This window comes from Eptesicus fuscus, chromosome 1, assembly GCF_027574615.1.
Source record: "Eptesicus fuscus isolate TK198812 chromosome 1, DD_ASM_mEF_20220401, whole genome shotgun sequence".
Lineage (NCBI taxonomy): Eukaryota > Metazoa > Chordata > Mammalia > Chiroptera > Vespertilionidae > Eptesicus > Eptesicus fuscus.
The window spans coordinates 124532631-124555121 of NC_072473.1; the positions used below are offsets into that span (position 1 = coordinate 124532631).

Here is a 22491-nt window from a genome sequence, read left to right on the forward strand (position 1 = left end):
GAACTGACATCATCAGATCTATGTCATAAGTGCAGCATGGAGAACTACCTGTGCTAGGACAACACTAGGAGCAGGAGCCCAGTCAGAGGTTCTGACAACAGTCTAGGAAAGGTGATAGTGGCTTTAATTAGTGTGGTAGCAGTGGAGGTTCTGAGAAGCTGTGAGATTCAAGCTATATTTTCAAAATCAAGCAGAAAGGATTGGCTGTGGGGTATAAAGAAAGAGAAGAAACAAGGATGATTCCTGAGTTTTTGGCCCAAGCAATTGAATAAAGGTATGCCTTTCACCATGATGTGCAAGTGGAGATGTCGAGTAGGTGGTTGGGTCAACAAGTAGTCAACAAATCAGCAAACTGAACACCCAACTTGAGAAGCTATAAAAGGAAAAGCATACTAAAGCTAGAAAAAGTAGAAGAAAAATAGGATGAACAGAAATTGATGAAGCAGAAACAAGTGATAGAGAGAACTGAGAACACAAAAGTTGATTCTTTAAAAGCTGAAAAACAAAACCCAACCCTTTAAAAAGCTAGATATAAGGAGAGAAGAGAGAAGTCAATTATGTATATTAGAAAAGAAAAGGAGACATAGTCTACAGATACAATAGATTATACAATAGATGATTGATAACACAGATACGTTGTTTTTTTTTTGGGGGGGGGGTACCAAATTACTTCATTTGAAAGAATGGTACAAATGAAAGACATGAATGGATGATTTGGTACAAGTTATAGAAAAGGTAAAGGTAACTCTGACATGAAAGTGCTACTTTGGTGACCAAGGAAGTCACTCCCATGGCTATGGGAAGCCAGCCTATGACTTAGCTCTCATCACTGTCTCCCAGGATGTGCTTGTCAGAGAGAAACTCTGCCATGCCAGTTTCAGGGGCCCTCAACCTGCTCAAGTTGGTTACGTGGTCACCCAATTCATTGATGAATTTCACCTGTTCATTCAGGTAGTGAGTCTTAATGAAGTCACACAAATTTTTTGCCAGTGGCCAGTTGGTGCAAGTCCAGTAGTGACATGACTCACACTTTTTCCCAAGTGTAATGCACACTCCATTGCATTCAGCCCAGTCTCCCAAATCATCACGGTCTGGTTTTTTGATATCCCGAAGGAAGATTCAGCCACCTCGATTCTGCAGCTTCATCAATTTCTCAGCTCGTTCCCTCTCCTCATGAGGTGGTGAAGAAAATATTTGGCAAAAGTTCTTCAAAGCCACATCATCACGGTCAAAGTAGTAAGACATGGACAGGTAGATGTAGGAAGCATAGAGCTCCAGGTTGACCTGGCGGTTGATGGTGGCCTCTGAGTTCTGGTGGTAGTTCTGGCGCACCTGTGAGGTGGACCCAGTCTTCATGGTGGGTGGCTGAGGAGAGTCTGCTGCACAGTGCTAGAGTGCTGGCAGGGGCCTTGGGACTGTCCAAGGACGGGCACTCTGAGGAGGTGGTGGAAGGCTGGATCTGGGCAGCTGGCTGGGATGGATCGAGCTCCGGGTTCTGCCCAAGCACTGTTGAAGCAGGAAACCACGGTGACTCTCCGCAAAGATTGTCCAGATACATTTTTAAAGGATATTATGCACAATTGTATGTCAGTAAATTGGAAAACACAAGCACAGGAATAGATTTCTAGAAAAAGCACAGCTTACCAAAACTGACTCTAGAAACAGAAAACCTGGATAGACTCTCTATAACCACAAAGAAATTGACTATATATTTAAAAAATCTACCTCCCAAAAAGAACAAGCTCAGAGAGCTTTATAGATGAATTCTGCCAAATCTTTAATGAGTGGGTAATTCCAATCATAGACAGAAAAGAAAGAAGTCTCTTCAAACTTTTATGAGACCAATATAACTATTATAATGAGCCAATGAAAGTATGACACAGGATGTGGAAATAGGGGTAAAAATTCTAGACAAATATGCGGAATCCAGCAATATATAATGATATGTCATAACCAAGTTGAGTTTTATCCTAAGAATGCAAGGATGGTTTAAAATTAGAAAATCAAAGTGAAGAGATTTAAGGGGAACAAATTATATGATTATTCCAATCAATGCAGAAAAAGGACCTGGTAAAATTCAACACCAACTTATGATTTAAAAAAACAACAACAACAAGCCCTAGCCAGCGTGGCTCAGTGGATAGAGCATCAGCCTAGGAACTGAAAGGTCCCAGGTTCGATTCCAGTCAAGGGCATGTACCTCAGTTGAAGGCTCCTCCCCGGCCCGGCGGGGGTGGGGGGTGGGAAATGGCCTGGTTGGGGCGCGTGCAGGAGGCAACCAATTGAGGTATTTCTCTCACATTGGTATTTCTCTCTGTCTTTTCCTCTTTCTTCCATTCTCTCTAAAAATCAATGGAAAAATATTCCTGGGTGAGGTTTAAACACACACACACACACACACACACACACACACACACACACACACAGAGAGAGAGAGAGAGAACCAACAACAACAACTTAGAGAACTATGAATAGAGTGGAACTTCCCTAATCTAATCAAAGGTATCTATAAAAAGACTTAGAGCAAACATCATATTTAATGGCATCAAGTGGAAAGAAAGCAAGAAACAGAACAAGATCTACAGTACAATATCATTCATGTAAAATAAAAACAAATATGTGTTTTTCCTCCCACTCTCTTTTAACTTTCATCCTTGGAGTTTCATCATGAGGAGAAAGACGCATTAATCCCAAATCGATTCTCTGGTTGTTAGAATGCAGAGATGGAAATCCAGCTAGTAATTAAAAGCTGGAAAAGGAAATGGGGGAGAAAAGATTCAACTCACTCTAGCTACAAAAATTATAAAACAGTTGGGAATAAACTTAATAAGAAAAGCTAAAATGTCTATTAAAAAACTATAAAACTTTACCGAAAACATAAAAGAAGACCTGAAAGAAAGAAAAAAGAAACTACTAAGGCAGTGGTCGGCAAACTGCGGCTCGCGAGCCACATGCAGCTCGGGAGCCGAGGTTTGCCGCTCTACTGACTAATGAGTTTGCCGACCACTGTACTAAGGGAAGAGCTGACAACAATAAAGATGTCACTTCTTCATAAATTAATCCGGTAATTCTTTGCCTGAGTAAAAATCCAGGAGTTTTTCTAGACTGTAACAAGTTAATGCTAGACTGAGAAAAGTAAGTGTACAAGACTAGAAGTTGAGACATTTTTGAAAGAGAAAACCAATGAAGAGGGTCTTGCTAAAAAATCTTTAGTTTGAATAAGTAAGAGTTAAATGATACAATTTCACCCTTTCCATCTAAAAGTAGGAAAATAGAGTTTAAATCACTTGCTAGTAGAATTTAAAATGGGTCATTAAAAAAAATGGGACTATAACATTTTTAAAATGGCTCTCCTTAAAAATGGGACTATAGAAGATAAAAACCAGGAAAATGTCATAGAGATAGCAATTGACAGAAAACCAACAACCACAAGGATTTTATGGATATGGCAGATAGAGTGCAAACTTCTACTCCATCTGTCTAAAAATTCCTTGAACTGATAGAAAATATACATTTTTTGCCCAGCTGGTGTGGCTCAATGGTTGAGCATTGACCTGTGAACCGGGAGGTCACAGTTCGATTCCCGATCAGGGAACATGCCTGGGTTGTGGACTCAGCCCCAGTGTGGGGCGTGCAGGAAGCAGCCGATGAATGATTCTCTCTCACCACTGATGTTTCTATCTCTCTCTCCCTATCTCTTCCTCCCTCTAAAATCAATAAACATATATTTTTTAAAAATCTCAGGTCCTACCTGAAGCCTAGCCCTGAGACGTGGCCTGGGACTGAGCCCTTGGTTTCACCAGCTTCAAAGCCTTACCAGCCACACTTGAGATGGTTTTGGTGTTTAATGCTGGCCGAGGCCGTAGGACTATCAACAGAGATGCACTGAAATCCATCCTGTCAGGAAGTGATCAGCAAACACTGATGTTACATCTGTCTCAATATGACATTATCAAGTGCACGATCTGATTTTCTGGCGAGATGTGAAGGTTTGTCTTTGGCACCACACTGGTCATGCTGCCTTCCCTGGAAGCTTTCAGTGTCATCAGTGTGATTTCTTACCGCATCCTGGCTCTTCTCTCTGTCACCATAAGCTTCAGAATCTACAAGGTTGCCATCCAAGCTGCACAGAATTCAGAAGAAGGCCATCCATTCAAAGCTTCCCTTAATTACGTGAATGCTGCCGTGGTGCACATCAACAGGGCCCTGAAACTCATTATTCTCTCTTTCTGGTAGAAGATCTGGTTGACGCTTTAAAGCTGGTTGTCTTAATGTGACTGATAACCTTTGTTGATGCCATTTTCAATGAAATCGCCCTTCTGATTCTTGCTGAACTGCTCATTTTCAATGTTTCGATTGTCTGTGAGAAGTACAAGACCCAGATTGATCACTATGTTGGCATCGCTCATGGTGAGACCAAGTTGACTATTGAAAAAAATCCAAGCAAAACTACCTGGAATTGTTAGCTTTGCAGAATAAGTTACATGGAAACCAGAAATGCCACGGTTACAAAAACATCATTTAATAGTCATAATGTTGTTACCTATACTCTGAAGGAACGTGCTCAGTGTCAGCCTGAGCCTGCATTCCAAGTTTGTTTGTTTAATTTTGGTGTTTCCCCCTTCTATCTCTTTACCTGCAATATGAAGCATAACTATTGCTGTACTAACCCCCCCACACACACACACACACACAACAAAACAAAACCAAACCCTGATATCTTAGAACCCAAAAGAATAAAGACAGAATCAGTTTAATAGGATAAATCAATACCTTAAGAGTTGTGGAGCTTTTATGTGTATCATGAAAAGGGAAATATTGAAGTAAAGGAGAAAATGAAAAATAAAACACACCTCTTGGGTTCTTCTATTTAATTTTCAAGGACTAGCCTGGTTAGCGTGGCTCAGTAGTTGAACGTTGACCTATGAACAGGAGGCCACAGTTTGATTCCTAGTCAGGGCACATGCCCGGGTTGCAGGCTCAATCCCCAATGTGGAGTGTGCAGGAGGCAGCCAATCAATGATTATCATCATTGATTTTTCTATCTCTCTTTCTCCCTTCCTCTCTGAAATCAGTCTATCTATATAAAGGCTAATATGCTAAGTGTTCCTCTGACCATCCGACCAGTTGCATTGATGCACACTGACTACCAGGGGGCAGATGCTTGATGCAGGAGCTGCCGTGAGCGCACTAGCCATTTACAAAGAAACAGCACCGCGGACCTGGTGCCGACAAAGCAACACTTGGCTTCCCCCAAGTGGGACACAGGCCCCTCCACCACCCTGGAGCGACACCCCACCAAATTGCAGCCAACGCTGCCAAGACCCCATGGCGCAAAATGCAGCCCACAGCCCATCCCAGTCAGAAATGGTCACTGTGGGCACCAGGTAATGATATCACATAGCAACACCAGGCTTCTTCTCCCTAGTGACTAGCCATCTTGGAGTTTCTTCAGCCCAGGAACATGACTTGCTTTATAGCCAGGTGCAAACATTCTACACTTTAACCAAATGTCTGTGAAGCATTTTCCGTGCCTCATCTCATTTGATCCTCACAGAAGTCCTGGAGTAGGTAGATAGGATACTTGGTAGAATCCTATTTTCTTTTCATTAGCCAGAAAAATGGAAATTTAGAAAGTTTAGAAACTTGACCAGACTGAAAAGAAATAAGAAAAGGTGAACCTTGAAAATGACTTCAGGTTTTCTCACTGCACAGAATATAGTCAAGCACTGCTGCAGTTAAATATTCTTTCTTCTCCCTGCATGATCTATAATAATAATCTGCTTTGTGTTGACATTTACTGCTGTGTTGCTGACAATTACCTGAAAGAAGTTGGGGTGCTTCACTGAGCTGGAAAAGTTTAGCTAAATCAGAAAGCAGGTCTAATTAAGCAAGTTTATTCTATATACTAGAGGCCTGGTGCACAAAATCTGTGCACTGGTAGGGTCCCTAGGCCTGGCGGGCAATCAGGGCTAATCTGTGGGGTGACTGGCAGGGTGATCGAAGGCCCCCACTGGCACCCGCCTTGGCTGGCCTGGAGCCGTCTGCTCGCCGGCCCCACCCCTTGCTGCCACCGCTGCCGGGAGCAACTGGCGGGGCAATCAGGGGGCCCCCCGCTGGCACCTGCCTTGGCTGGCCTGGGGCCTGTGGGTTGGGGGAAGTTCCTGCATTAAGAATCTGCCCCTTGGTGGTCAGTGTGCATCATAGTGACCAGTCATTCCACCAGTCGTTCCACTGTTCAGTCAATTTGCATATTGGGCTTTTATTATCTACACTAATAAAAGAGACACATGCAAATTAACCATCACTCTGCTACACCACCAGCCAATCAGGAGCAAGTATGCAAATTAGCCCAACAAAGATGGTGGCCGCACGGAGCTGGAGCAAGCAGGAGGCTTGGGTTGCCCCTGGCAATGGAGGAAGCCAAGCTTCCTGCCCACCCTGGCCGGCCCTGGCCTCCGCTCAAGGGTACAAAGTTTCAATTATAGAAGATAAATAAATCCCAGATACCTGCTTCTAGCCGCCCTGGCCTCCACTCAAGGAGGCGCTAAAAAAAAAGAAAGAAAAGAAAAAAAGGAGGGGCTGGGAGCCTGGATCACCAGGGGGCATGGCCAGCCTGAAAACAGCCCTGAGCTCTTCACCCAGGCTGGCCAGGCACCCCAGTGGGGACCCCCACCCTGAAGGAGGTGTGGCCAGCCTGAAAACGGCTCTCAGCCCCTCACCCAGGCTGGCCAGGCACCCCAATGGGGACCCCCACCCTGAAGGAGGTGTGGCCAGCTTGAAAACAGCCCCTCACCCAGGCTGGCCAGGCACCCCAATAGCACCCCCACCCTGAAGGGGCTGTGGCCAGCTTGAAAACAGCCCTCAGCCCCTCATCCAGGCTGGCCACGCCCCCCCAGCGGGGACCCTCACGCCATGGGAGCGTGGCAGACCTGCAAACCACCACAGGCCCCTCGCCCAGGCCACCCCATGCCCCAAGGGAACCCCCACCCTGATCCGGGCAAACCAGATGGCCCCGACCCATGCACTAGGCCTCTATCTATACTAATAAAAGGGTAATATGCTGATTAGACTGGGAGACCTTCCAGGAGACCTTCCGGATGTTCTTCTGGACAAAGCCATGGTGGCGGTTAGAGGCCAAGAGGGGAGGGCAGTTGTGGGTGATCAGGCCAGGATGGGACGGCAGTTGTGGGTGATCAGGCTGGTGGGGGGTGGGGGCATTGGTGGTAAGCAGACCAGCAGGGGGGCCAGTTGTGGGTGAGCAGGCCATCAGTGGGGGTCAGTTGGAGGTGATCAGGACAGCAGGGGGGCAGTTTGGAGTGAGCAGGCCAGCAGGGGGGCAGTTGGGGGTGAGCAAGCCAGTGCGGAGGGCAGGTGGGGGCGAGCAGGCCAGCAGGGGGGTGCAGCTGGGAGTGAGCAGGCCGGCAGGGGAGGCAGTTGGGGGAGAGCACACTGGCACGGGGGGCATTTGGGGGTGATCTGGCTGGTGGGGGGGTATTTGGGGGTGAGCAAGCCAACATGCAGAGTGGTTAGAGGCAATCAGGTAGGCAGGCAGGCAGGCGAGTGGTTAGAAGCCAGCAGTCCCGGATTGCGAGAGGGATGTCTGACTGCCGGTTTAGGCCCGATCCCTGTAAATCGGCAGTAGGACATCCTTTGAGGGGTCCCAGATTGGAGAGGATGCAGGCCGGGCTGAGGGACACCCCCCCCATGCACGAATTTCGTGCACCGGGCCTCTAGTATAGCATATAAAAGGCTAAGTTGACTCAGAAATGTGTGATACATATAAAGCTCTCACTGGCATCAATCTCATGTGTGTGTTTTGATCTGTCACTGTTGATCATAATTTGGTTGTTTTTGTTGACACTCTGAAGCTGAAAGAAAGCGGCATCATCGACAGAATATGTATGAAGACCAACTATTGGCACAACGTACCTCTGAAGCTGAAACAAGCTGGTGTTGTCGACAGAATATGTCTGAAGAACAGTTATTGACAAGTACTACCAACACTGGTAGGAACTGCCTTCATAGCGAAAATGAAGTAAATGAGGATGCAATTATCGAACACAGTTGTGGTGGAATGACTGTTACATGTCAATTTTGCCTATCCCTAAATTTCTCTGATGAAAAACCATCTGATGGAAAATTTACTCAATGTTGTAGCAAAGGCAAAGTTTGTCCAAATGATATAAATTTTCCAGAATACCCGGCATATTTTTAAAAATTAATGATAAACAAAGATTCTGACAGTAAAAATTTCATGGAAAATATTTGTTGTTATATCGTGTTGTTATTGTTTATTAGTAGTCAATTTATATATTATTTTCATGTACATTTTTACTAATTTTCTTTAATCTCTGATATGTCTACTATAAAGGGCAAATGGTGATATTAAAATATTTCTTCTAATTAATTTTCTTTCAATGTGCATGAATTTGTGTACCAGGCCACTAGTAAAAATATATTTTAAAATGTTTTTCAAGGACGAGTCTTACATACCTTCCCATCATAACTTTGTCCTTATTTAAACATTTTTTAAAATTTATTTTAGAGAGGAAGGGATAGGGAGAAAAAGAGAAATATCAATATATCGCCTCCCATACACACCCAGATGGGAATGAATTCAAAAGCTGAGCATGTGCCCTGACTGGGAATCAAACCCGTGACCCTTCGGTACACAGATTGATGCTCTAACCAACTGAGCCACACTGGCCACGCTGTCCTTATTTTTAAGTTAAGAAATAATGGTTAACTTATGAAGAAATTATCTCAGTGGTATTCTTTCCCATGGGTTTGTGTTGTTTAGCAGTCCTTGATCCCATTTTCCTGCTCCACAAATGTGAGCAGCTACTCCTCATATTCCTCTTTGTTGCTTATTTTTTTAAAATATATATTTTATTGACTTTTTACAGAGAGGAAGGGATAGGGATAGAGAGTTAGAAACATCGATGAGAGAGAAACATCGATCAGCTGCCTCCTGTGCACCCCCCACCGGGGATGTGCCCGCAACCAAGGTACATGCCCTTGACCAGAATCGAACCTGGGACCTTTCAGTCCACAGGCCGACGCTCTATCCACTGAGCCAAACCGGTTTCGGCCTCTTTGTTGCTTATTGATATAACTCTCAATTCTCTGAATAACTTATAGGTGATAGTAATAATTTCTGGTTCCCAGAATGCCATCTGATAGCCAAGAATGGAAACAGAAAGTGGGACTAGAGAAGGAGTCATCAGGAGCCCTGCTGTGACCATTGCTCCCTCTCCCACTCATCCTAAGGAAAGGAAAGGCGCTGCCATTTGGTAATGTGGTGTCTGTGTCATTTTGGAGACTAGTTCTGGGCTTTAGTTTGAAAACTCATTCCTGAATGTTCTTCCCTCCCTCTTCCCTACCCACCTCACCTCAAGTATGGTTGTTTCTTATTATGAAATTAGAGGCCCGGTGCACGAAATTCGTGCACGGAGGGGGGTTGTCCCTCAGCCCAGCCTGTACCCTCTCCAATCTGGGACCCCTCAAGGGATGTCCGACTGCCCGTTTAGGCCCGATCCCTGAGATCGGGCCTAAACGGGCAGTCGGACATCCCTCTCACAATCCAGGACTGCTGGCTCCCAACTGCTTGCCTGCCTGTCTTCCTGATTGCCCCTAACTGCTTCTGCCTGCCAGCCTGATCGCCCCCTAACCACTCTGCTGCCAGCATGTTTGCCCCCAACTTCCCTCCTCTGCCAGCCTGGTCACCCCTAACTGCCCTCTCCTGCAGGGTTGATCACCTCCAACTGCCCTTCCTTGCAGGCCTGGTCCTTCTCAACTGCCCTCCCTTGCAGGCCGGGTGCCTCCCAACTGCCCTCTCCTGCTGGCCATCTTGTGGTGGCCATCTTGTGTCCACATGGGGGCAGGATCTTTGATCACATGGGGGCAGCAATATTGTGTGTTGCAGTGATGATCAATCTGCATAGTACTCTTTTATTAGATAGGATAGAGGCCTGGTACAGGGGTGGGGGCCAGCTAGTTTGCCCTGTAGGGTGTCCCTGATCAGGGTGGGGTTCCTTGGGGCGGGGGCGACCTGAGCGAGGGGCCTGTGGTGGTTTGCAGGCAGGCCATGCCCCCTGGCAACGCAAGCAGAGGCCCTGGTATCTGGAATTTATTTTCCTTCTACAATTGAAACTTTGTAGCCTGGAGCAGGGCCAAGCCTGGGGCTCCCTCCGAGGCCCGTAGCCATTTGTGTTGGGGTTATAATTGAAACTTTGTTGCCTTAAGCGGGTGGGCCCGGCCAGGGTGTGCGGAAAGCTTTGCTTGCCCTGTTGCCGGCAGCAACCCTGGCCTGCCCTCTCAAGCTCCATTCTGCCGCCATTTGTTTGAATTTGTTTACCTTCTATAATTGAAATTTTGTAGCTTGAGTGGAGGCTTAGGCCTGCAACGGCTGGCAGAAAGCTTGGCTTCCTCCGTTACCTAGGAAACCTTGCTCTCTGTGGCTGTAGCCATCTTGGTTTGGGTTAATTTGCATACTCGCTCTGATTGGGTGGTGGGCATGGCTTGTGGGTGTGGCTTGTGGGTGTGTCAGAGGTATGGTCAATTTACATATTTATCTATTATTAGATTAGATTAGTGTCTGTAACTGCTATACACTGATGTAAACTTGTTAGAGGGGAAAAAATCTGCGTGTGGGCACAAACAAACAAACAAACATGAAAACAATCTCAGTAATCTCCAAAATGTAGATATCCTGCAGTTCAATCTCTGGCAACAATACAATAAAATTAAAACTTAGGAACAAAATGGGCAAAAGTAAAACAAAACAAACTAAAAAACCCCATTCTCTATTTGGAAGTTTTAAAACAGGCTTCAAAGCCCAGCCGGTGTGGCTTAAGTAGTAGTTGAGCGTTGACCTATGAACCAGGAGGTCACGCTTTGATTCCTGATCAGAGCATATGCCTGGGTTGTGGGCTCTATCCCCAGTGTGGGGCATGCAGGATGCAGCCGATCAATGGTTCTCTCTCATTATTGATGTTTCTCTCTCTCTCTCTCTCCCCCCCTTCCTCTCTGAAATCAATAAAAATATACTTAAAAAATAAAACAAGCTTCAAAATAACCCTTTGGTTAAAGAGGAAACACAAACTTAAATTATAAACTCTTCAGAAATGACTGACAATGAGAGCCCTACATATTCAAATCTATGCTATGTGGCCAAAGTGGTAATCTAGGAAAAGTAATAGCCTTAAATACATTTATTAGAATATGAGAGATAGATGAGAAATGAATTGATTCTGATATATATCATGCTTGCACACAGACATACACAAAGGGTTTTCTTTCTTTACCCTTAGAAGCTCACTACAAGAAAAGTATTGAGGAATAGAAAGGAATAAACCCAACAAAGTGAAGAGAATGTGATGAGGATGGGTGGTTATCCTTAATGGATACATTTCAACAATGTTTTTTGGAAAACAGATGGGAATTAGTTGATGAATAAAATAGGAAAAATCCAGCCTAGAATATTTGACAAGGGAACTACAGAGAAGGTGAGAGCCAATTTGCCAGATATAACACCAGAGAATAGGCTCAGAATCAGCATGCATATGGTGGAAGGAAATAGAATTAAGTGGGACTGAACATTTGGGGATTGATTGAAGGCCCCAATACAGAATGACTGTACTAGTTGGAACCTCCTCTCCTCCAACAGACAGCTGAGCTGGTAGCTGGTGCAGGCCTGCAGTGAAAATACCTGACAATTCTCTAAAGAAATTGAATGACATGTCTGTAGAGAGCTAGGGCTTCCAGCATGGATGTTGGCAACCCCTGGACAATTTTCTTCTCATTGTAGTATATGTGGGATATGAACTCTGTTTCTCAGCTCCCTGCCCTACAAAGAAGAGTCAAAGCAGGAAAGTGGGCCTATTTATCCTAAAGCAGATTAAATCCACAATAGTTACCCAGTCCTTCTTTATTAAATACTAGAGGCCAGTGCACAAATTCATGCACAGGTGGGGTCCAGCCGGCCCGCCCTGATCAGGACTCATTGTACCAGGCCGGTCAGGGGGAGGGGCCTCTGGCGGTTGGCCGGCCACCCCAACTCCTGGTCGATCTCCCAGTTGAGGGGACAATTTGCATATTAGCCTTTTATTATATAGGATAAACCAACCACTAAGGATCATCAGAAATTTGAATAAGGCCCTCAACATTGAAAATAGTCAAATATAAACTAGAGGGGAGAAATGAACTTGGAGGAATCCCAGAAAATGCAGGGAACATATGGAAAAACACATTTTAATTTAATTAGCTTATTCCGAGAACTAAGAAAATACTGCATCCACAAGACAAGAACAGAATATTATGTAAAAGGAGTGGAGAACAAGAAAGAATTACTTGAAATTAAATGTGACTATTGAAATTCAAATTTCAATAGAAATATTGAAAGATAAAACTGAAGAAGTATCTTAGAAAACAGAACTAAAAAATATAGATAAAAAATATAAGAAAAAATATTAGGACTTTGAAGAGTGATCTAGGAAGTCCAGAATATAACTAATAAGAGTTCTTGAGATAAAACCCAGAAAAGAGAATAAGAATCAGAATAAATAGCATCAGACTTCATAACAACACTGGATGATAAAAGATAATGCAGCAACAATTACAAAGAGATACTATAACAATGCTTTCAAACTTCTAAGAGAAAATGACTTTCAATTTAGGATTTTACACCAGCCAAAATGCACATCAAGTGTGATAAAGGAATAAAAGAATTTTAAATACACAAGAACTAAGAAAATTTACCTCTCAAATATACTTTCTTAGGAAGCTACTTAAGGATGTTCTCCAGCAAAATAAGGTTGTAAGCCAAGAAAAAGGAAGATATGGGATCCACAACATAGTGGATCTAATCCAGGAGAGCAGTGACAGGAAATAACAGGAATGCCAACTGGGCAGAAGGCCTGATTGGCAATCAGTCCAGAATGGCAGGCTCTAGGAAGGAAGACTCCAAGAATTTTTTTAAAAGTCTGAGTGTATGTGAATTAAACATATTAAATGGTGTGATTGTGAGTTTGAAGAAAATTTAATATGATGGCAATCAGTATAAGAAAATAAGGAGGGCGATTAGAAACAGCAGAGGAAAAAGAACTGGACAAGAAAGTTATGATCAAAGTAAAAAGCACAGTAAAATATATCATCATTTTACAAACTGATGATGTGTAAAAGATAATCCACTGGACCTTAATGCTAAGAAAATTCTCTTTTCAAACGGCCCATTAAATTAGATTTATAAAATGAAAATGTAATCCCAACACACCTCTTCTTGATCTGACATTATAAAATATTTATATGAACATCATAATGTTAATTTTTGTCTTTGGTTTTTAACTCTTAGAGTCAACCTATGCACAAAACATGGAGAGACATGTTTTGTTACAGATGGGACACAGTCCTCTTCCCCTTATATGTGGTAAAGGGTTAACTCAGCAGTCCTGAGTGTTTCTGAGGGGTATCTTGGGAACTCCTTACACACCATATTGGATATTCATGCTATCTTTAGTTCTTTTTTTTAAAATATATTTTATTGATTTTTTACAGAGAGGAAGAGAGAGCGATAGAGAGTTAGAAACATCGATGAGAGAGAAACATCGATTGAATAACACACTCAAACCTCTTGTTCCATTAACTTTCAATAGTAACGTATTTTTGACAACTTGGTATCAGGTACACTTTACTTTTACATTGTCCGAGTTAACATTTACAACCCGTCCTGATAAAGATAAAAAGATAATCATCAAGCGAGAGGTTGAGAGAGTGGAGAAAGGGGGAACCAAGGCATATTGGAGTTTGAAGGGGCTCAATAAACGATATCCATTTTCTCCCTGAGTGTCATGGAATTTGACAATATGATTCTAAGGTTCATCAGAGTAAAAACGCCCACAGACTGAAGGGTCCCAGGTTCGATTCCGGTCAAGGGCAAATACCTTGACTGCAGGCTCCATCCTGGCCCTGGTCAGGGCGCATGCGGGAGGCAATCAATTGATGTGTCTTTCTCACATCGATGTTTCTCTCCCTCCCTTCCCCTCTCTCGGTAAAAATCAATTGAAAAATATCCTTGGGTGAGGATTAACACAAAAAAAACAAAACAAAACAAAAGAATATGTTGACTCAAGGGAAGACTTGCCTTACCAGATATCCAAAGACATTCTGAAATAACATCGATGAAAATAGGGCAGCTTTGGTTCCGAAAGAGATAAATGGTCAATGAAACGAAGTAGAGTCTTGAGGTCCAGACACAGTCTGGGTAGATACCCCTTCTGCCTTGGTGGTAGAGCCCTGGTTATATTTCGGCTCCCACTGTTTTTTTTGTGTGTGTGATTTAGAAAGAAATCCTGTTGTGGTGAACTGTGGTGACTGGTGACCTAGTTCTGGCCAATGAGAAGTTCAGGCCAATCCTCCAGGGGCTTCTGGGAAGCCGCAGCCCTTCTGCTCCTCCTGCACTGCGTTGGGTCTGAAGGTGGCATTTGAAACAGTGGTAGTAGCTTCATCAGGTGTCAGGGGTCTCTTTATGAGAACTTTCTCAGTGGTGAAGGGTTCCCCTGCCATAACTACTTTTTCTGTTGATCACAAGTTGCTTGTGACCCTGGTGGAGGGAGGAGGCTTAAGGCCACTTCTATGAGGTCTTGGGAGATTAGAGACTTCATCTGTATTTTTTATTTCCCAGATTGGGATTTTAATTTTGTGTTATTTCCCCCCACCCCCCTTCTTAGGATGGCTATTGTTTTATCTTCTTGTCTTGTTTTGGGGTTCTCAAAGAACTAGTCTTGGGATTGATTTATTAGTTCTCTGGTTTCTCGGTGTTCCAACAAGTTACTTTCCGTCCTCATCCTTCCTGTTTTTTAGATGTTCTGAATTTTTCTTTTAAAAAAACAACATTTAATCACCTTTATTATTTTTATTTTTAAAAATATATTTATTATTTATTTTTTACAGAGAGGAAGGGAGAGGGATAGAGAGTTAGAAACATCGATGAGAGAGAAACATCAATCAGCTGCCTCCTGCACACCCCTCACTGGGGATGCGCCCGCAACCAAGGTACATGCCCTTGACCAGAATCGAACCTGGGACCCTTCAGTTCGCAGGCCAATGCTCTATCCACTGAGCCAAACCGGTTAGGGCTTTTTATTTATTTTTGTTTGTTTGTTTTTGTTAATCCTCTCCCGAGGAAATTTTTCCATTGATTTTTAGAGAGAATGGAAGAGAGAAGGAGAGACCGAGAGAAACATCGATGTGAGAGAAACACATGAATTGGTTGCCTCCTGCAGGAGCCCTGACCAGGGTCCGGGCCAGTCAGGGAGGAGCCTGCAACCAAGGTACATGCCCTTGACCGGAATCAAACCCGGGACCCTTTGGTCCGCAGGCTGATGCTCTATCCACTGAGCCAAACCGGCTAGGGCATCTTTGACTTTTTCTTACCAAATATTTTTTTAAAGAGCATTCTAAATTCTAAAGATAGGCTTTCCTTTTCTTTTCGATTTTTTGTTGTTAACATTCTAATCCAAGAATGCATGCTGTATTATTTTCTTTTCTATTTTTTGAAATTTCTTGAGGACCCTTTCCGGCTTAATATACGGTCAGTGGTTCATTCATCACTCACCTCTGCCATGATGCCCAACATGGGATGTTCCTCATTGTGGTCTCAGAATGGCTTTTTTATCCATTAGGGTCCTCCCAGGAAAACAGAAAACACTTCAACTTAGGGCATTGAATGCCCGGAAATGGGCATGTAGGACTACTGGGAGGCAGCTTGGGGTTCATGAGCAGGAAGTTGCTGCCACCCCTAGTCTGGAGGGACACAGCGGGGAGACCTAGAATCATGAAGGCCTCTCAGTGGGAGCTGCAGCTGCTGTCCCCGGGGCAGGGAGGGAGAGAGGCAATACCCTGGCTGTTCCTCTCCTTCATTCTCCATCTCTTGTACCTGCCTCTCACTGTCAATCCCAGCCTGTAACCAGCTGAGCCAGGAGCCTGGGAAAGGCGGTAGAAGGCCTCACGCTGCAGGATGAGGGAAAGGTGAGCAATGGATCTGAGGACAAACAGGCCTGGGGCAGGCCCATTGGTGAACTCTCTACTTTAAAGGACTAGAAAAGTCCAGCCGGCGTGGCTCAGTGGTTGAGCATCAACCTATGAACCAGGAGGTCACTGTTCGATTCCCGGTCAAGGGCACATGCCTGGGTTGTGGGCTCGATCCCAGTGTAGGGCATGCAGGAGGCAGCTGATCAGTGAATCTCTCTCATCGTTGATGTTTCTATCTCTCTCTCTCTCTCCCTCTCCCTTCCTCTCTCTGAAATCAATAAAAAATACATATTTTTAAAAAGACTAGGAAATCAGCCGGCTCATTCTCCTTGCCACCTGCCCTCCTTCCCTGTCCTCTGCTCCTCCAAACTGCTGTTTATAGAATTATTTTTATTTATTAGTTTTTTATTAATTTCAGAGAGAAAGGGAGAGGGAGAGAGAGATAGAAACATCAATGATGGGAGAGAATCACTGACCGGCTGCCTCCTGCACGCTCCCCACTGGGGATCGAGCCCGTAACCTGGGCATGTGCCCTTGACCGGAATTGAACCTGGGACCCTTTAGTCCGCAGGTCAACCCTCTACCCACTGAGCCAAACCGGCTAGGGCAGGGGTCCTCAAACTTTTTAAACAGGGGGCCAGTTCACTGTCCCTCAGACCGTTGGAGGGCCGGACTATAGTTTTAAAAAAAACTATGAACAAATTCCTATGCACCCTGCACATACCTTATTTTGAAGTAAAAAAACAAAATGGCAAAAAAACCCGCATGTGGCCCGCGGGCCGTAGTTTGAAGACGCCTGGGCTAGGGCTATAGAATTATTTTTATATCTTCTAGTGGTTTAATTTAAACCTTTAACTAGTATATTTAAAACTTTATTACCTGATTGATCAACATTAGACAATACCTTTTGATAAGAACAATTTTTATTCAAAGATCTGGAAACCACCCCGCTTGAACTTTCTGCTCCCTCTTCTCCCTCCATCCCCGATTTCATTCTGTGAATTACTGTTTCCGTATCCTCACAGTTCCGGAAGTTCCATTTCCTTTTGGGAAGGCTCCACAGATGCTTGGCTTTCTTACAGTTCTCTTACGTTCACAGACTTAACGCTGACCGTCACTCTTCAGAACATCGTTGCTCCGTGTGTCTGGATTTACTACATTTTGTCATCAAGCATTTTGACATAGGTTTCAGAATGGTTCCTTTCAGAGAATTACTCATTTCCAAAATGGGATGATTCCACCTGAACCAGTCACTGAAGATAACCCACAGCCTACTTATACCCTTGGGTGGGCCCGCCACCCCAAGCCAGGGCTCACCAGTCCCTTAGATGTGCCGGTGGATTTGATCATCCTGGGCACTGGCTGGATTCTTCAGAGACATGTCTTCTCTCAGCAGTCTCTTTCCTGAATCCATGGAAAAAGCAATAGCAGTGTCTGCCAAAGAAGAATAATAGTAAATGGCACCCCCCAAAGTATCATTTTATGTCAATAAAGAGAGCACTTGACAATAAATAAGTCACTGTAATAAATCTTTTTTTTTAATTTTTAAAAATTGATTTCAGAGCGGAAGGGAAAGGGAAGGGAGAGAGAAACATCAGTGGTGAGAGAGAATCATGGATCGGCTGCTTCCTGCAGGCCTCTCACTGGGGATAGAGCCTGCAACCCAGGCACGTGCCCCGACCCCGAATCAAACTGTGGCCTCCTGGTTCATGGGTCGACGCTCAACCGCCAAGCCACGCCGGCCAGCTGTAATGAATCTTTATGAACTGAGCAGTATTTCACTGAAGCAGAGAAAGCGCAATGTGCTAGAAATATGTGAGGAAGAAATGGGAAGAAATTCCACAGTCTTATTCTTGGGGCAAAACAAAGAGGAGGATACAAGTTGGTGTTTTATGGGATGACCAGTCAGGTGCAGGCGCTGGAGGAGACAGAGCACAGGCTCGGGAAAGGAAAGTTTATTACGCTCACGGCTCCTAGAGACAGGAAGCATAGCATGCAGGGCCACGCGGGGAAGCTCCGGGTGGTCAAGAGGTGAGGAAGAAGGAGAAGGTTCAGGCCAGAGCCTTTATTGGAGTTTCCATGGGAAAGGCATGCACAACAGAGAGAACAGTTTAGGATTGGCTAGTTTGAATGGTCTCGGCAGGCTTTGGGCTATAGGCGTGTCTCTAGTGGAATGGCTCCTGGCAGTGGGATGATTAAAGTGGAAGAATATTGCCTCCTGGGCTGTGGGGTCCTTAGAGGAGGTATGGAAATGCATCGGTCAGTTTGCATATCAAAGGCACGCTCCTGAGCTGCCCCTTTGCTATTCGCTATATTGGAGAATTGGCTAATCTCACTCTGGAAGGAACGGCTATAGGGTCAAGCCTTGGACTGACCTGTGGCAGAGCCACATACAAGTCCCAGCTTGGAGGGCAGAGCCCTCCTAACACAATTAAGCTTGAACTTATAGTCCTCCCTTGTTCCTACATAGCTAATGGGCTGTGGGAGGTGCAGCAAGTGCTGGCAAAAAAAGACTTGAGTAACGAAATAGATTTAAAACCGCAAGAACATTGTAAACATGTTGACCACTCCCCTTGCTTTGCTTTGTGTGCTCTGACTATAAAATAAAGCTTCAGCTTACAGGCTGTGTCACTGTTTCCTCATCCAGGCAGTGATCCACCTGGTCCCAACTGTATTCTCTTGTCTGTCTTCTTTAATCCTTCACCGCCCCTCCTCAGGTTCACCCCTGGCTGTGCTGGACATGGTTCACACTCCAGCCAGGAAGGTCTTTTTAGGATGTCAAACATCATAATATACAGAAAATGTAAAAATATTTACAGTACAGTTGGCTAAAACGATAATCCATGACATTGGTTTTCTAAGTATCTAACTGTGCGCTACAGAGAACACATGTGTTTTCTTTTGTTTAAATATATTTTTATTGATTTCAGAGCGGAAGGGAGAGGGAGAGAGAGATTGAAACATCAATGGTGAGAGAGGATCATTGTTCCGCTGCCTCCCGCATGCCCCACACAGGGGATTGAGCCCGCAACCCAGGCATGGGCCCTGACTGGGAATCGAGCCATGACCTCCCGGGTCATAGGTCGATGCTCAACGCTGGCTAGGCTACATGAGTTGTTGTTGTTTTTTAGTTCCAATGAGAGATTTACAAAAAGTGATCATAGATTACACTGCAAAGGGAATTGGAATCAATCAATTGCTCAGGTGTCCCCGGCTCAGCGAAGCCCTTCCTATTCACACACCTAAAATAGCAGCTGACACTGCTGCTCCATGCCACTCTACACCTTGGCTCTGCCTCCCTTCCGGGCACCTCTCTCTAATGCTGCAGATTCTGGGTGCATGTTAGCTTTTGTCTCCTCTGCTGAGAGGTGAGCACGACGAGGGCAGGGCTGCACCTTTTTTCTGCTCTATCCAATGCTTAAAAGGTGCTTGGCTTATTGTCAGCACTAAGATGTCAGTTGATCTAATAGATAAAGTCCCCAAACACACTTGTACCTCTATTGCCTTTGTTATCAGTGTCAAGAAGGAAATGGTGTCTTTGTCAGATCTCTTCGCTGTTCTAGATCAAGTCTAGAATGATGGGCAGTAGGAGGGTTGCAAATTTAAACAGGGTGACAGGGAAGGCCCAATTCATAGAGATGCGTGAGAAAGATGATGAACATAAAACCTGAGTGGTAGGTAAGGAGAGGGCAACCTCATGACTGTAGGGTCTAGGCTTTCCAGACAAGAGAAGCTTAGACAGACTTTCTGGGTAATGGTCTGGCCTCAGGAAGCTCCATTCTGGAGAAGCCAGTGGGCAAGGTCACAAGACTGTTAGGAAACAGGGCTCCCCAGTAGGGTATCTGGCAGGGCTGGGATGGGGGCCAGGGACTGCATGTGTCTGTCTTTTGCATCACAGTTTTCCAATCCAGACTGGCTGCCCCCAAGCCTGGGACCTGGAGTCAGGCCAGACCCTCCTTTTGGGAGGTCCTTCCCCTCTGTCCTCTGTTGAATTTTGTGTCCCTGTGGCCCTTGTATCCCACTATCATGTTTACCTCACAGTTCAGGGGAGGGGGGCATGTTTTCTAGCCTCTTCCAGAGAAAGTGTGTAAGGGAGAGAAACTTTTGAGAACCTGCATGTCTGAGAAAGTCTCTATTCTGCTTTTGGATATCAGTGATAATTCGGCTACTTATAGAATTCTAGGTTGGAAATTTTTTCCCTCCAGCAACTAGAAGGAATTGCTGCATTAGCTTCTTATTCCAGGGTTGACCATTCTGACTCCTGACTCTTTTAAATTTATTTTTTTAATTTTTATTGATTTCAAAGAAGAAGGGAGAGAGAGATAGAAATATCCATGATGAGAGAAAATCATTGATTGGCTACTTCTTGCATGCCCCACAGTGGGGATTGAGCCCACAACCCAGACATGTGCTCTGACCAGGAATTGAACCATGATCTCCTGGTTCATAGGTTGATGCTCAACCACTGAGCTGGCTAGGCTGACTCCTGACTCCTGACTCTTTAGGCTGGCTCCTCTCTCTGGAAACTTGTTGAATCTTCCCTTTGTCTCAGTGCTCTAAAGCAAGCATGTCAAACTTGTAGCCTGTGGGCTGCATGAGGCCCACAACGAATATTTTTGCAGCCCAGCCAATATAAAGGTATGTAAAAAACATTTTAATAAAACTTTCATTACTTAATTTTTGCAATATCCTGTTATACATAATCCTATCTAATAATAGACAAATATGCAAATTGACCATACCTCCGCTACACCCAAGCCACGCCTACCAGCCCAAGCCACGCCCACCAGCCAATCAGGGTGAGTATGCAAATAAACCAAACCAAGATGGCTACAGCCACCAAGAGCAAGGTTTCCCAGGCAACAGAGGGAAACAAGCTTTCCACCTGCCCTTGACAGCCCTAAGCCTCCACTCAAGCTACAAAGTTTCAATTTTAGAAGGTAAACAAATTCAAACAGAATGGCAGCAGCCACGGAGCTGGAGAGACCAGGCCAGGGTTGCCCACGGTAGTGGAGAAAGCAAAGCCGGGCTCAGGCCTCTGCTTAAGGCTACAAAGTTTCAATTATAGAAGGTGAATTAACTCAAACAGAAATGGCTGCCAGTGGAGCATGCAGGAGGCTTGGCTCTGCTCCAGGCTACAAAGTTTCAATTATAGAAGGTAAATAAATTCCAGATACCAGTGCCTCTGCTTGGGTCACCAGGGGGCATGGCTGGCTTGCAAACCACCACAGGCCCCTTGCTCAGGCTGCCCCATGCCCCAAGGGAACCCCCACCCTTATCTGGGACACCCTTCAGGGCAAACCAGCTGGCCCCCACTCCTGCACAAGGCCTCTATCCTATCTAATAAAAGAGTAATATGCAGATTGACCACCGCTCCAACACACAATATGTCTGCCCCCATGTGGTCAAAGATCCTGCCCCCATGTGGACACAAGATGGCCAGCAGGGGAGGGCAGTTGGGAGGCACCCGGCCTGCAAGGGAGGGAAGTTGGAGGCAATCAACCCTGCAGGGGAGGGGAGTTAGGGGTGACCGGGCCGGCAGAGGAGGGAAGTTGGGGGCAAACAGGCTGGCAGGGGAGCAATTAGGCATCAATCAGGCTGGCAGCGGAGTGGTTAGGGGGTGATCAGGCTGGCAGGCAGAAGCAGGTTAGGGGCAATCAGGAAGGCAGGCAGGCAAGCAGTTGGGAGCCAGCAGTCCTGGATTGTGAGAGGGATAACCAACTGCCCATTTGGTGGGATCAGGCCTAAATGGGCAGTCGGACATCCCTTGAGGGGTCCCAGATTGGAGAGGGTACAGGCTGGGCTGAGGGACACCCCCCCCTCTGTGCACGAATTTCGTGCACCAGGCCTCTAGTCTATCTATATAATAGAGGAATATGCAAATTAGCCAGGACTCCATAACATCACGACTGAACAGCAGGGACCTGAGGCTGCATGGTGCCTGGCAGGGGTGAGGGACCTCAGGCCATGCCCCCTGCCCCAGCGCCAGCCTAGGGGACTTCAGGCCATGCCCCCCACCCCAGCACCAGACCAGGGGAACTCAGGCTGCATTCCCTGCCCAGCGGGGCTTGACAGGGACCTCAAGCCATGCCCCCTGCCTGGTGGGGTTTGACAGGGTACCTAAGGCTCTGCCCCCTGGCCAGAGCGGCTTGATGGGGGTGGGGCTGGCCGGTTCTGGGTTTCACCCAATGGGGTGGGGCTGGTTGGGTCTGGGTCTCCTGTGTTTTTGAAGCGCGTGTGGATGGTGGGCAGGGACTTGACTCTAGGTTCCGCGGCATGCCCCAGACCAGGCATCCTCAAACTATGGCTCGCAGGCCACATGCGGGTGTTTTTGCTGTTTTGTTTTTTTACTTTAAAATAAGTTATGTGCAGTGTGCATAGGAATTTGTTCATAGTTTTTTTTTAAACTATAGTCTGGCCCTCCAACGGTCTGAGGGACAGTGAACTGGCCCCCTGTTT

General features: G+C 45.4%; 2 pseudogenes; one reads left to right on the plus strand and one right to left on the minus strand.

The window, feature by feature from the left end:
• Positions 1 to 816: 816 nt before the first annotated feature.
• On the minus strand, positions 817 to 1356 carry LOC103302222 (ferritin heavy chain-like; annotated as a pseudogene).
• A 2475-nt stretch (positions 1357 to 3831) lies between these two features.
• Positions 3832 to 4554, plus strand: LOC103302250 (reticulon-3-like; annotated as a pseudogene).
• Positions 4555 to 22491: the final 17937 nt, after the last annotated feature.